Below are 11225 nucleotides of genomic sequence, written 5' to 3' on the forward strand. Positions count from 1 at the left end.
AGGTCGGTGTCATTTTATATGTAAATTTATATAGGAAATGTCATCAATCGTCATTTCCCATCCAACTGGACGCCGTTTTATTCTATCATACGGTAGATATATGTACAAATATTTTATTCAAACATAAATATTATTTTCTCTATTTGTACCTTGTACGGAGCGATCAACATCAACATAGTAACATAGGATGACTATTTATCAGCTGTTATTACTAACGTCAAAACAAACCAAAAATTAAATAATATGATAAGTTTTTTGACGATATTTAAATTCGATTTCCATAATAATGTGAGATAATCAAAACGAGATGAGAAATAAATGGGTTTAATCGGAAGGTTTTCTAATTCAGTTATTGAATAAGTGTAGTAAACAATATAGGTTACGTGCTTGTAAGAAATTTTTATAAAAAACCGCATATTAAGTATGATATGGTCTCGTACACTTTCGATTAATAATTCATCGGACATGTTTAATGTAAAACCGCTCGATGGCGCGAGTACTGCCGATAGCTCGAAGCGCACCGATCGCACCGATCTAATGCGGTGCGCGGGCTTACATTTACTTCAACGTAAACTGAAAATTACGTGCCGCTCGCTCGCGCCGATACCCCTTCAGTGCGCGCGGAGCTTAAGTCTGTCTAATGACAAGATGTCAAGATCCTTGACAGTGATAGATGTGTCGGTCATTTCAATTTCAAAGTAGTTTATTTTATTTTACAAAGAAACAAGTTGGTACAGCTGGAACGCATAGCAGGAAATTAATATATTTAAAATTTGACTGATAAGTGATTACTTCGAAATATTGTGAAAAAAACTGTATAAAACTGAAAAAATGTAATTAAGTTATTTTATTTAAAAAAAAGGTATGTGTTAATACAAAACAAACAAGAACAAAACACAACTTACCAAAAAAATATAAAAAGAACTGTTTCTTACTTTCAAACTTCAAGCATTTATTAATATATTTATCAATATAACTAATGTACAAATACAAATTTATAATATTCCACAGGAATAAATAAAACAACATATATAAAACAAACTATTTTAATATATATAATAACACCAAATTTTATACCTTAAAGGTTGATTAATTAACTGTAATCTTAATTTTTTTAAACCAGTACCTTTTAACATTATTTTTCTACAGTACTAAAATCCATTATTTACCTATCGTGTGATGTCGATATTTTACAGCTACTTTACAGCTACTCGTACACAAACTTTATTGGTGTATAAGACTTTCTGCATGGGCAGCGAGTATTAACTATATTCTGTGCTCTGGGTCTACAGTTAATTTTCCCTCGAGTTTTCCTCCACTTGACTTCAAAAGACACAAAACACACGTAATAACACGAATCAAAATGAATCATCTTCCAAAACGCAGATATTTGACATAAGTTGGCACAAAATTATAACCTATAATTTGGCAAGACTTTGACAAGCCTGAAAAATCTAAAGGCGAGTTCATACGCATCGGCGTCCGTTTGTCGTTCATCGTTCCGTCAAACCAATAAAATTGAAAAATGATCTGTCACTTTTCACAGATAAAACTACCAAAAGAACCAACGTCTGTGATTGCCTTTAAGAGACCCCACGCCAGAGATAGGAAACAAATTCCACTTTAGAGCTGCTTTGGTGAACTTTATTATAGAGCTAGCTGGCTCGCTGAGTAGAAGCGATCGTCTACAACAGCTCTATCGCCTTGCCAGTAAACATTTAGAGCCGAAGCCCCGGCGGTGTCTAGACTATAGAGGTTTTACTGCGTAATTGCGGATATAAGATGGGAGTCGAAACCCATTTTGGGGCAATCGTGAACTTTGTACGTTGTTACAGCGATTCTAAATAACTGTTTTCATTAGATGAGCTGTCTAGTTGTAAAAAAGAAGATAAATTAGTTTGATACCTTTATAAGTTTGAATTGCTTTCTAGAAAAAAAAACAGATTTTGCAGGAAAATTAATCTTCCAAAAAGTTTCTTTAACACTTTGGTCAGTTAATGACATTAAACTTTTTAAAGGTTGCTATGTGATTGGATTAAAGCTTTTCTAAAAACAATTAATATGGTACGGTCGCGTTCAGAGAATGCACAAGAAAGAATTCCAAAACAAGTATGTCGAATGTCGATGGATTCCAATTGGTAAATGAGAGAGAAGGCTCGTCGATGAGTAAAAATAAACTTTTTGAAGATCAATGGGAAAATAGTACGGTGGAAATTAGTTATAGGACAACTAGGTAGAACATAGGTAAGAGGTTTAAGAGTGTTGATCATTGGCTTTCCTACATTGCGAGAGAAAAAACGTTGTAAAATCAAAAAAAAAAATCCTAATGAATCAAATAAAATCAAACATATTTTGGCCTCATTAATAGTCATAATTGAATTAATAAGACATCTATTGATTTTATGCATATACTCGTACCTCGTACATATAAAACATACATGATCATTGAAAAATAAATATGCTACCTATTTAATTTAAAGAAATATATATTTATAAACAAAATAGGAGTAGCGGAAAAGGGGGCCAAAAAACCCTACATATATGCTTATTCTTTGCATTAAGTTTATCAGACTGAAGGGAACAGCCATTCTTCAGGCCGACTTTGCTGTAACCCTCGATCTGACCAACGAAAAACGAAAAGCAAAGAATAGCATTTGAGTACAAAACGTACTACTATGACGAGAGTGCTAGACGCTCTACGCCATCTAGCGGCAGCTGTGACAATCACAGATCGTACCGGCAAAATTAAAACCAGCGGCTTACTGGACAAACATGCTTGCTTCATCCACGTTACCTTAGATGGAGCTAAGAAGGCTTAGGTAGGGTATAGATAAATAACTCGTATTTTGTTTATTTATATATACCCTACCTAAGCCTTCTTAGCTCCATCTACGGTAACGTGGATGAAGCAAGCAAATATATATTTGTTTATTAATGTTTTCCTTGTTTTTCAAATACATTCCTTTTATTTCAAACCTTTCTCTTTATATTTTGATGTGCAGTGCTTAATGATTTATTAATATGTCGGGCTTATCCCGTCAATCCCGCTAAACACGATTTTTCGATGTCCACCTCGAATGACTTTCTATTGGAGAGTATTAATCACGTGGCAAAAGACTACCAGAAATGCATTTAAACTGTTAGGAATTCTTATAGAAACAAAATACTCTCGTGCTTAAAATAAATTTATTATAAGGTCGTCTTATTGGAATAAATAGACAAGCAACACTTTTCAAAAAAAAAATAAGGCAATGCCAGTTTATTTTGAACGTGGATAATTACTTTTTTTTCCATAGCAACTGTTAAAATTGCCATATATCTATCAAAAATAGTAGATAAAATAGTACTTTAACCGCAAGGGTAGATTAAATGATACTTTAGGAGCGAGGATAGGTTAAAAACTTTATTTCTTTTCGCACGTTTTTTAATTGCTTCCATTTTTGAAAATTTTTGTATTCCTTTTCATAGTTATTCGGGATTTAAATGGAAGTAGTTTGGATATGGAGTTTGTCCCCTCAGCCTGAATATCTGTTGGTAATTTACTTATTTCGTCTTGAGCCATTTCTGGCTCCAATTCAATCAGCAATCGACACGAAAGAAAATTAAAAAATATTGACTCAAAACTGACAACTAAAGAGACAGCTTTATTTATTTGTCAAATTACATAGAAACCAACGCCAAACCAGCACAATATCTTTTCTACTCATAATAAATTCCTCGAAATAATTCTGAATATTTTTTAAAATATAACTCGCTATGGAAAAAAATATTGTTTTATACACGACGATAAAATTGCATTATCGTCTCCCGAAATTAATTCACTTGCGATTTCATCGCTCGTGAATTAATCTTTTCGGTCCACGATAAAATACCATTTTATCGTCTTGTATAAAAAATAACTATAAAAGGACTAAATATTAGATATCCGATAAAGTAGTATTCACTTTATTTCGAATGCTTTAATTTTTATTATGTATATAAAACAATAGTATATTATCAGCAAACGTTTATGAAACAAATAACTAGGTAAATCGAATTCCATAGAATGAGTTAATTATTTTAATGTCATTTACTGTGCATTTTACAATGCATTTTTTCCAGAGTGTTTAGAAGACACTTTCAATGGATTTTTTTTTTGGAATAACCTACAACCCTGATATACTACCCTATATATTTTTCCTGAAAAACAACATCGTCTGACTTATCAAATATCTTGCAGACTCATTTAGGCCAAACGCACCCCTACAAAAATTACAAAAATAGAATCGAGTTCCAGACAAAACAGAACTAACTAATGAGTAGAACACCCTCGGGCGCGCTATTGTGCCACTGGTTTGTCTACTGACGAGGAAAAACCAGGCCAGCAAAGGGCGGAGGATTGCTGAGCTGTAAAATTCATTTAGAACGTATCGATGGAGAATATGATTGATTTTTTGCCGTGCGGTCTTAATTGTTGCGCCATCGCTGGTAGAAAAGCAGAAAAAGGGAAGCGTACGGTGGAAAATGTAGGTCAGTGTAGCGTTTATAGTAAATAACGAAAAAAAGTATGTAACTTCATGCACAGTACAAAAACACACAGAGAAAAAAAATTGATTAAAAAATTGTTTTTAAAAACAAGCTTTTATTTATATGCTCGAAAAAAAAGATAATGAATTTTAATTTTTAAGAGCGAAATTAACTTGCCACCAACAATATACAATTTTTTCAATTACCATTTCTTGTTGAAGTTATTTTTCAATATGACAATGCGGCTTTGTTGATTATTGTGAACTATATACTGCTATGAGCTGTCCATCATGTTTGACCTTTAGGAAATGCTTGGAAGGAGGTTTAGAGGTCGCGAAGCAGTACCAGCTTCATTAAATGAATGTTTGGTTCATAACCAAACCAAACCAAACATAAAGCAATATGATATATGCAGCCTCAATGACAATATGAACGGACAGGCAGTTATAGCAGCCAAGAGAATCAATACAAAATATTAGAATATTCTTTACATTTTTTTTTCTGTTTGTATACTTGAGTATTACAGATGTTTTCTTTAATATCATTAGTTCTGTTATTGTTATGAATGTCTATTAAAACCAGGACTGTATCGTTAGGCTTTAACGTTTTTTTTTTAAATTTAGTATAGAGTATCCAATGCAGCGTAATATGACGTAGTCTTCAAAACCATCTCGCCATATTAAAAAATTACATCAAAACTTAGACAAGAAAAGAGAGGGGACAGGTAAGACGGCAGCTGAAAGTGAGGCAAGTTGTCACCACGCGAAATTCTCCAATGGCGTAGCATCAGAAATTAGCTTGTACCTAGACGGTACAAAATATTTATTAAAACGTAAACTAATATATCGTTCATTTTTGAGTAATGCATATAAAATTTTGTATTTTATAGTCTCACCTTTATAATATTAGAATATCTAAATCGATAATGCAAAATTTATTTAACAGTCACAGTGGACTGATTATCAAGACAATTATTTATTTATTAACGTGTGTATAATGTATAATTAAATAAAAAATAATGTAATAACATATATTTTAAACGTGTATATACATATATATACTGTATGATCGAAAAAAACGGCGTCTTGTTTGTTTGGAAATGACAATTTCACAAATGAATATTAAAAATTACATTATTCATTGAATATTGAATCCGTAAGCAAGTGTGAAAAGAATTGGCTAGATTCATTATTATACCGTTTAATCGAAAAAAAACCACGTCCAGTTGGCTTGTAAATTACGATCGATGACATTCCCCATATAATTCTACATATAAAATTACATAAAAACTATACAAAACGACATCGAAAAAAGACCATCTGAGTGTATATACAATTTTTTTCGAATATTACTTTTAGATGAGCCTCAACGAAAATATATTTCAATTTTTTAGCATCTTTTTTTTTCGCTCTTTAACTTTCATTAAAGCAAAGTAGTCGCCTCTAAAACAGCAATTAAAAGACGCTACAGTTTAAATTTTAATTGCCTACTTTAATAACTCTGACATAAAGTGCTGGCCGGCGTAAAAAATATCAATTTTAGTTTCAAAGCTCTGAGTCATTAGGACGAAAGCGCAAGATGAAAAAAAAGTTGGTAAAAAGCCGGGATTTAGTCTAGACTAAGCCTTTGTTCATAATTTTGTTGGTAATGAAGGTTTTAGGGTCGTGATAAGAATACATAATTTTGAAATAAATAATATTTAAGATATTGTTACAAAGTTTTGAAAGCATTAAGCCGGGACCCCATTAGCCAACACCCGACGTGATGCCGCGCGATGCCACGCTATCCCACGTGTTGCGACGTGGGAATGTGTGTACACATTAGGTAACACGTGTTAACACGTGTTAACACGAATTTTTATTACGAAAATACTAGAAGTATCGATATACCCATACCGATATTAGATTATAATCATAATACCAGTACACCAATATATTCAGAATCGAATATCGATATTATTAAATCAATCTTTTTGCGATCAATCTTTTGTTGCCGATTTTTTCTGGATCTATCTTGTTATATCCAATGTTGAATCGATTCAAAATATCGATTTATTTTATTTTTGGGGCATCCCTACATCAACTACAAAAGTAGATAGCTGCGGGACTAGAGAGGCAAGCGGGGAACAACACGCCGTAACACACATCGGTGAGATCTGGGACCGACGAATCGACCATCACACGTGTCATAGCGTGTTATAGCGTCGGATGGCGTGGCGTGTTGCCTAGTGTGTACGCAGTACATGTAATTAAATGGAAAAACATACGCACTGATCAACATGATGTGGGGTAGCATGGCATCGCGTGGCGTAGCGTGTTGGCTAATGGGGTCCGGGCATTATAGTTATATACAGGGTGTTCCTTAATGACATGCTAATATTTAAGGGCGTGATTCTTGAACCTATCCTAGGAGAAAAACTTCATATGAATGTACAGGGTGGCGCCTCTCATACGCCGCGGAGGCTCCAAGGAGAACGACAGTTTGAATTGAAATGAAATTTTGTGAGCATATGTAGGTTAATTCAGAGCACTTTTTAAAAATATAGAGAGTTCTACAAGGTGTCCCCGGAAGGTGTGTTTTTTGTAATGGAACACCCTAGATTTTCGGATTCTGGTAGAAAAATAAAGGTGAGTTTTATAAGTATTTTTTTTTGACATATTTAACATTTTCTAGAAATAAAAAACAATTATTTTTAAATTACAATAAAAGCTACCTAAATTGGAATTTACCCGGTATAGCCTAATATGTAGTTAAATTACCTATTGTACTTTAAATCAAATTAAAACTTGATCCAAAAAGTTATACAGGGTGAGACAAAATTAATATTGAACACTGGTCACCTTTAAAAGCATGTTACTCTTTTATTTTAAATGGAACATCCAGTATATTATTCCGATATTCAATGGAGAATTCATGTCTCTTCAAAATACTATTAAAGTTGCCTACCCCTCAAACAAAGATTTTCCTAGATATTTTTATTTACATACTTTTATCTGAGTAGATCTATATTATTTGATAAAATCTAGGTGGCTGTGATATGTCTGACGTTACTTCAACATAGCTGTTTAATTAGCCCAACTTTAACAACTAACTATCATTTTGTGTCAGTTAAAACAAAAAAATTTCTCAGAAATTTGCCGAAAATGCAAGGATAAGTATCCTACATCAGAGAGAATTGATGATTCTATTAGTTGGTGAATGCAGTGTACATTTGCCAATTAATAGAATACTTAAATATGTACTCTTGATTTTATCAAGTCTGTTTTTTTTTATGGGGATATGTTAAAGACAGTGTTTACAAAACTCGACCGACTATTGTCGACAACATGAGAGAAATTATTGTAGCTGCTTTTCGAGGTAGAACTCCACATAAGCCTTTTAAAATGAAAAGATCCTTTTGAAAAAACAATCATTTTATGCAGTTAACGGAATTTTAAACGGATTTTATTAAATTTTAAACGGATTTTATGCAGTTTAAGGAAGCATTTTGAGCATTTGGTTTCATCTAGCTAATTTTTGTCACATAATTATAGGTTTATATCTAGTTCCACTTCTGTAATAATTAAAATATGTTTTAAACGTGAATCTTTTTATTACCATTGAATAATATATAATCTTCAATTTTTGTTAAATTAACAAAAATATCACACAGCCCCCTAGATTTTTTCAAATAATACAGATCTACTGACGCAAAATCATAAAAATTAAAATATCTAGGAAAATCTTTGTTTGAGGGGTAGGCAACCTTAATAATATTTTGTAGATATATAAAATCCTAATCTGATTGAACACCGGAAAAATATAGTGAGTGTCCTATTTAAAATAAATTAGCAATTTTTTTATAATTAATTTTATTTAGTATTTCCTCAATTTTCTTAAACACGCACTTTACATTTTCTATCATACACATTATTCTATATTCATAATAAACCATAAAACGTAAAAAAGGAGAAAAAAAATGTAACTGAGTTGACTGCGTATAGCGGCTTCGGCCGCGGCACGGCGCTGTGAAAACTGACCGACACTAACGGCAGATAAATCAAATCGCCGTCAATATGTTTACACCGTCGGTAAATGGCAGACTGGATGGGTCCAGGATGGAGTACGGTCCTGATTTATGGCCCTTTGTAAATTACGCTTTAAAATTGCAGCTAACCGGACCTGTCCACCGGACTCGTTCACCTCGGAGTAACAAAAAAATCAAAAATGGTGTGGGTTTTTCCCTAAAAATGTGTTTGATTTTTAAATTTTCTTCTTCTTTGTACGTTAAGACTAGGTCCTATGTTTTCTTCAAAGGTTCCCTAGGAACAGTTGGTATGATAATAAATATATGCATTTATTGTCAAAAAAGTTTACAATTTACAATGCCTTGTAGACAAAAATAAAGTAAACAAACAAAGTAAACAAACAAACAAACAAAATAGAATACAAAACATTATACAAATAACATTGGCAGTCTTATTATTTAAAATAAACATTTATAAACGCTTACAATGTCAAAGAATAAAAAAATAAAAATAATATTCAAAAATATTTAGTTAGTTTATAATAAATATCAATGACCTCTAAATAAATTTATTTCGATGTCATTAGTAAATATAGCAATAACAAACTTTAGACCAGTGTTTACAAGATCAAATTCGATTTTCAAAATATAATTCATTTACGGCGTAGAAAGCCTTGTCTAGTAAATAAGATTTCAATGCTTTGTGAAATGAAGAAAATGATGTTATGGATTTGATTTCAAATGGCAGGTGCATTTTTTTCGAGTTGAATAATATTCTCTGAGCGTGGGGTAGGTAGAAAAAGATCTTGCTCAGCGTTCCTGAGTGGATAAGTGTGAGATGGCCTTTCTTGAGAAGCTGATACATGCTTACGTATTAGGCAAACGAATTCAAATATAAATAAGGAAGGAAGAGTTAATATTTTTAATTTTTTTAAAAAGTCCTGGCAATGAGTTCTGCTATTTAGTCCAGTGATAAAGACCAGCTCTCATACCATCTTGTAGATGTTTACCCATAGCCAGGCTTCCGATAAACTACTACAGTATGTCCCCTCTTGTGTGTACAAAAGGAAAAACTTTTTAATATTGAAATTTTGCAAAAATGGATTTTTTCATAAAAAAATTTGCATATTCTAAAATGGTTAATCCCGTTCATACTTTTCCAAATTTTCAAACCGTTTTAGAAAAAAATTGAAATAACATAAAAATATTGTTGGAGTCCTAAAAACCAAAAGGCGTTTCTATGGTAATATAATTTCTATTTGATTCTTTGATAGATGGTTATTATTAATTTTGATTGACGTCATATTTTTTTTGCTAAAGTATCACATTTTCCGATAACTATTGTCACCCTTTCCGTAGCATTGATCCAAACTAACTAGATTTTGTGCTTCTTTAATATTATAAAACAGCAAAAAATATGACTAGTTAAAATTCTATCAATAACAAGAATGAAAACGCAATTATATTACCATAGAAACGCGTTTCGATTTTTAGGACTTTTAGGAAAAAAATCAACTAAATGTTCATTTTTTTTTAATTTTCTCTTATAAAACCGTATGGAAATTTGGAAAGGTATAAACGGAATTAACCATTTTGGACCAAGCAAATTTTTTTATAAAGAATGCATTTTTCTCAAAATGTCAATAATAAAAAGGTTTTCCTCTTGTAAAGACAATCCGGGGACATACTGTATATTAGGTTTTTAGTTTGTAATTTTTATTTTATTTTTTTTTACATAATATAGGGGTTATGATAACGCACATTTAAAAATATTTTTGTAAAAATACCGGGTGTATGATTCAAGCATATTTTCAAACAAAAGTTGTATATTTTTAAATGAAATCCTATATATTTATTAACTTAGTGGATTTACCATTAAATTTCCATTGTAAAAATACCAAAATATCATATAATATACCGAGTGGTTTTTGAAAAATAACCGTTTTTATAAACTAAATTTACTGCTCATTTAAACCCCTCCTTAATTCGAGGAATTTTAGAATTTTTTAACAAGAAGTGCAGTAAAATAGTATCTTCTTCAAAATTCAGTCTACCGAAATTAGCAATTTTGTTTGATATATACAGGGTGAGTCAAAACTAAATGTTGTATTTTTCTCCACTGTTTTAAATGGGACACCCGGTATTTTATATCACTATCAATTTTCTGCTTCTATTTTTCAACTGCTCCTTTGTTATTCTGTCCACATGGTTTCTCCACTCTCTTCTCCTGTTTCTTGCCCATTTTACTTTTAACTTTTAGCTTCTATATTAGTAGAAGACGTTTTTATTGTAAATCCTAAAAAATTTGCATTTTCTATGTTGAATGAGAGAATTTTTGTCGTACTCTGATAAAAATAGCGACAAACGAGAATCATCAGCGGTCTTGGTCGTGGTTTTAGACAAGAACCAAAACTAAGACCCAGCATGCAAGATTCTTTCGGTCTTGCATTTTTTCTCACATTTAAATATAGAAAATAACTAAAAAAATAAAATTTGAACGTGAAAAAGTTACTCATTTGTTCAAAATTATTTTTTTAATTTATTGAAATAGTGTTTTCCGATATTTTCGTAAAATTTTAGAGGAAGCAATTCTGATTTAGTATACAGGGTGATCCGAATTATGTATAATGTAGTCCTAAAATGTAATATGTATGTCCAAAAATGCTTGGTTTCGGAGATACAGGGTGTAGAAATATCACTTTTATTTCGATTT

This window comes from Sitophilus oryzae, unplaced genomic scaffold (genome assembly GCF_002938485.1).
Source record: "Sitophilus oryzae breed Bouriz unplaced genomic scaffold, Soryzae_2.0 scaffold_1576_pilon_pilon, whole genome shotgun sequence".
In the NCBI taxonomy this organism is placed as follows: Eukaryota; Metazoa; Arthropoda; class Insecta; order Coleoptera; family Curculionidae; genus Sitophilus; species Sitophilus oryzae.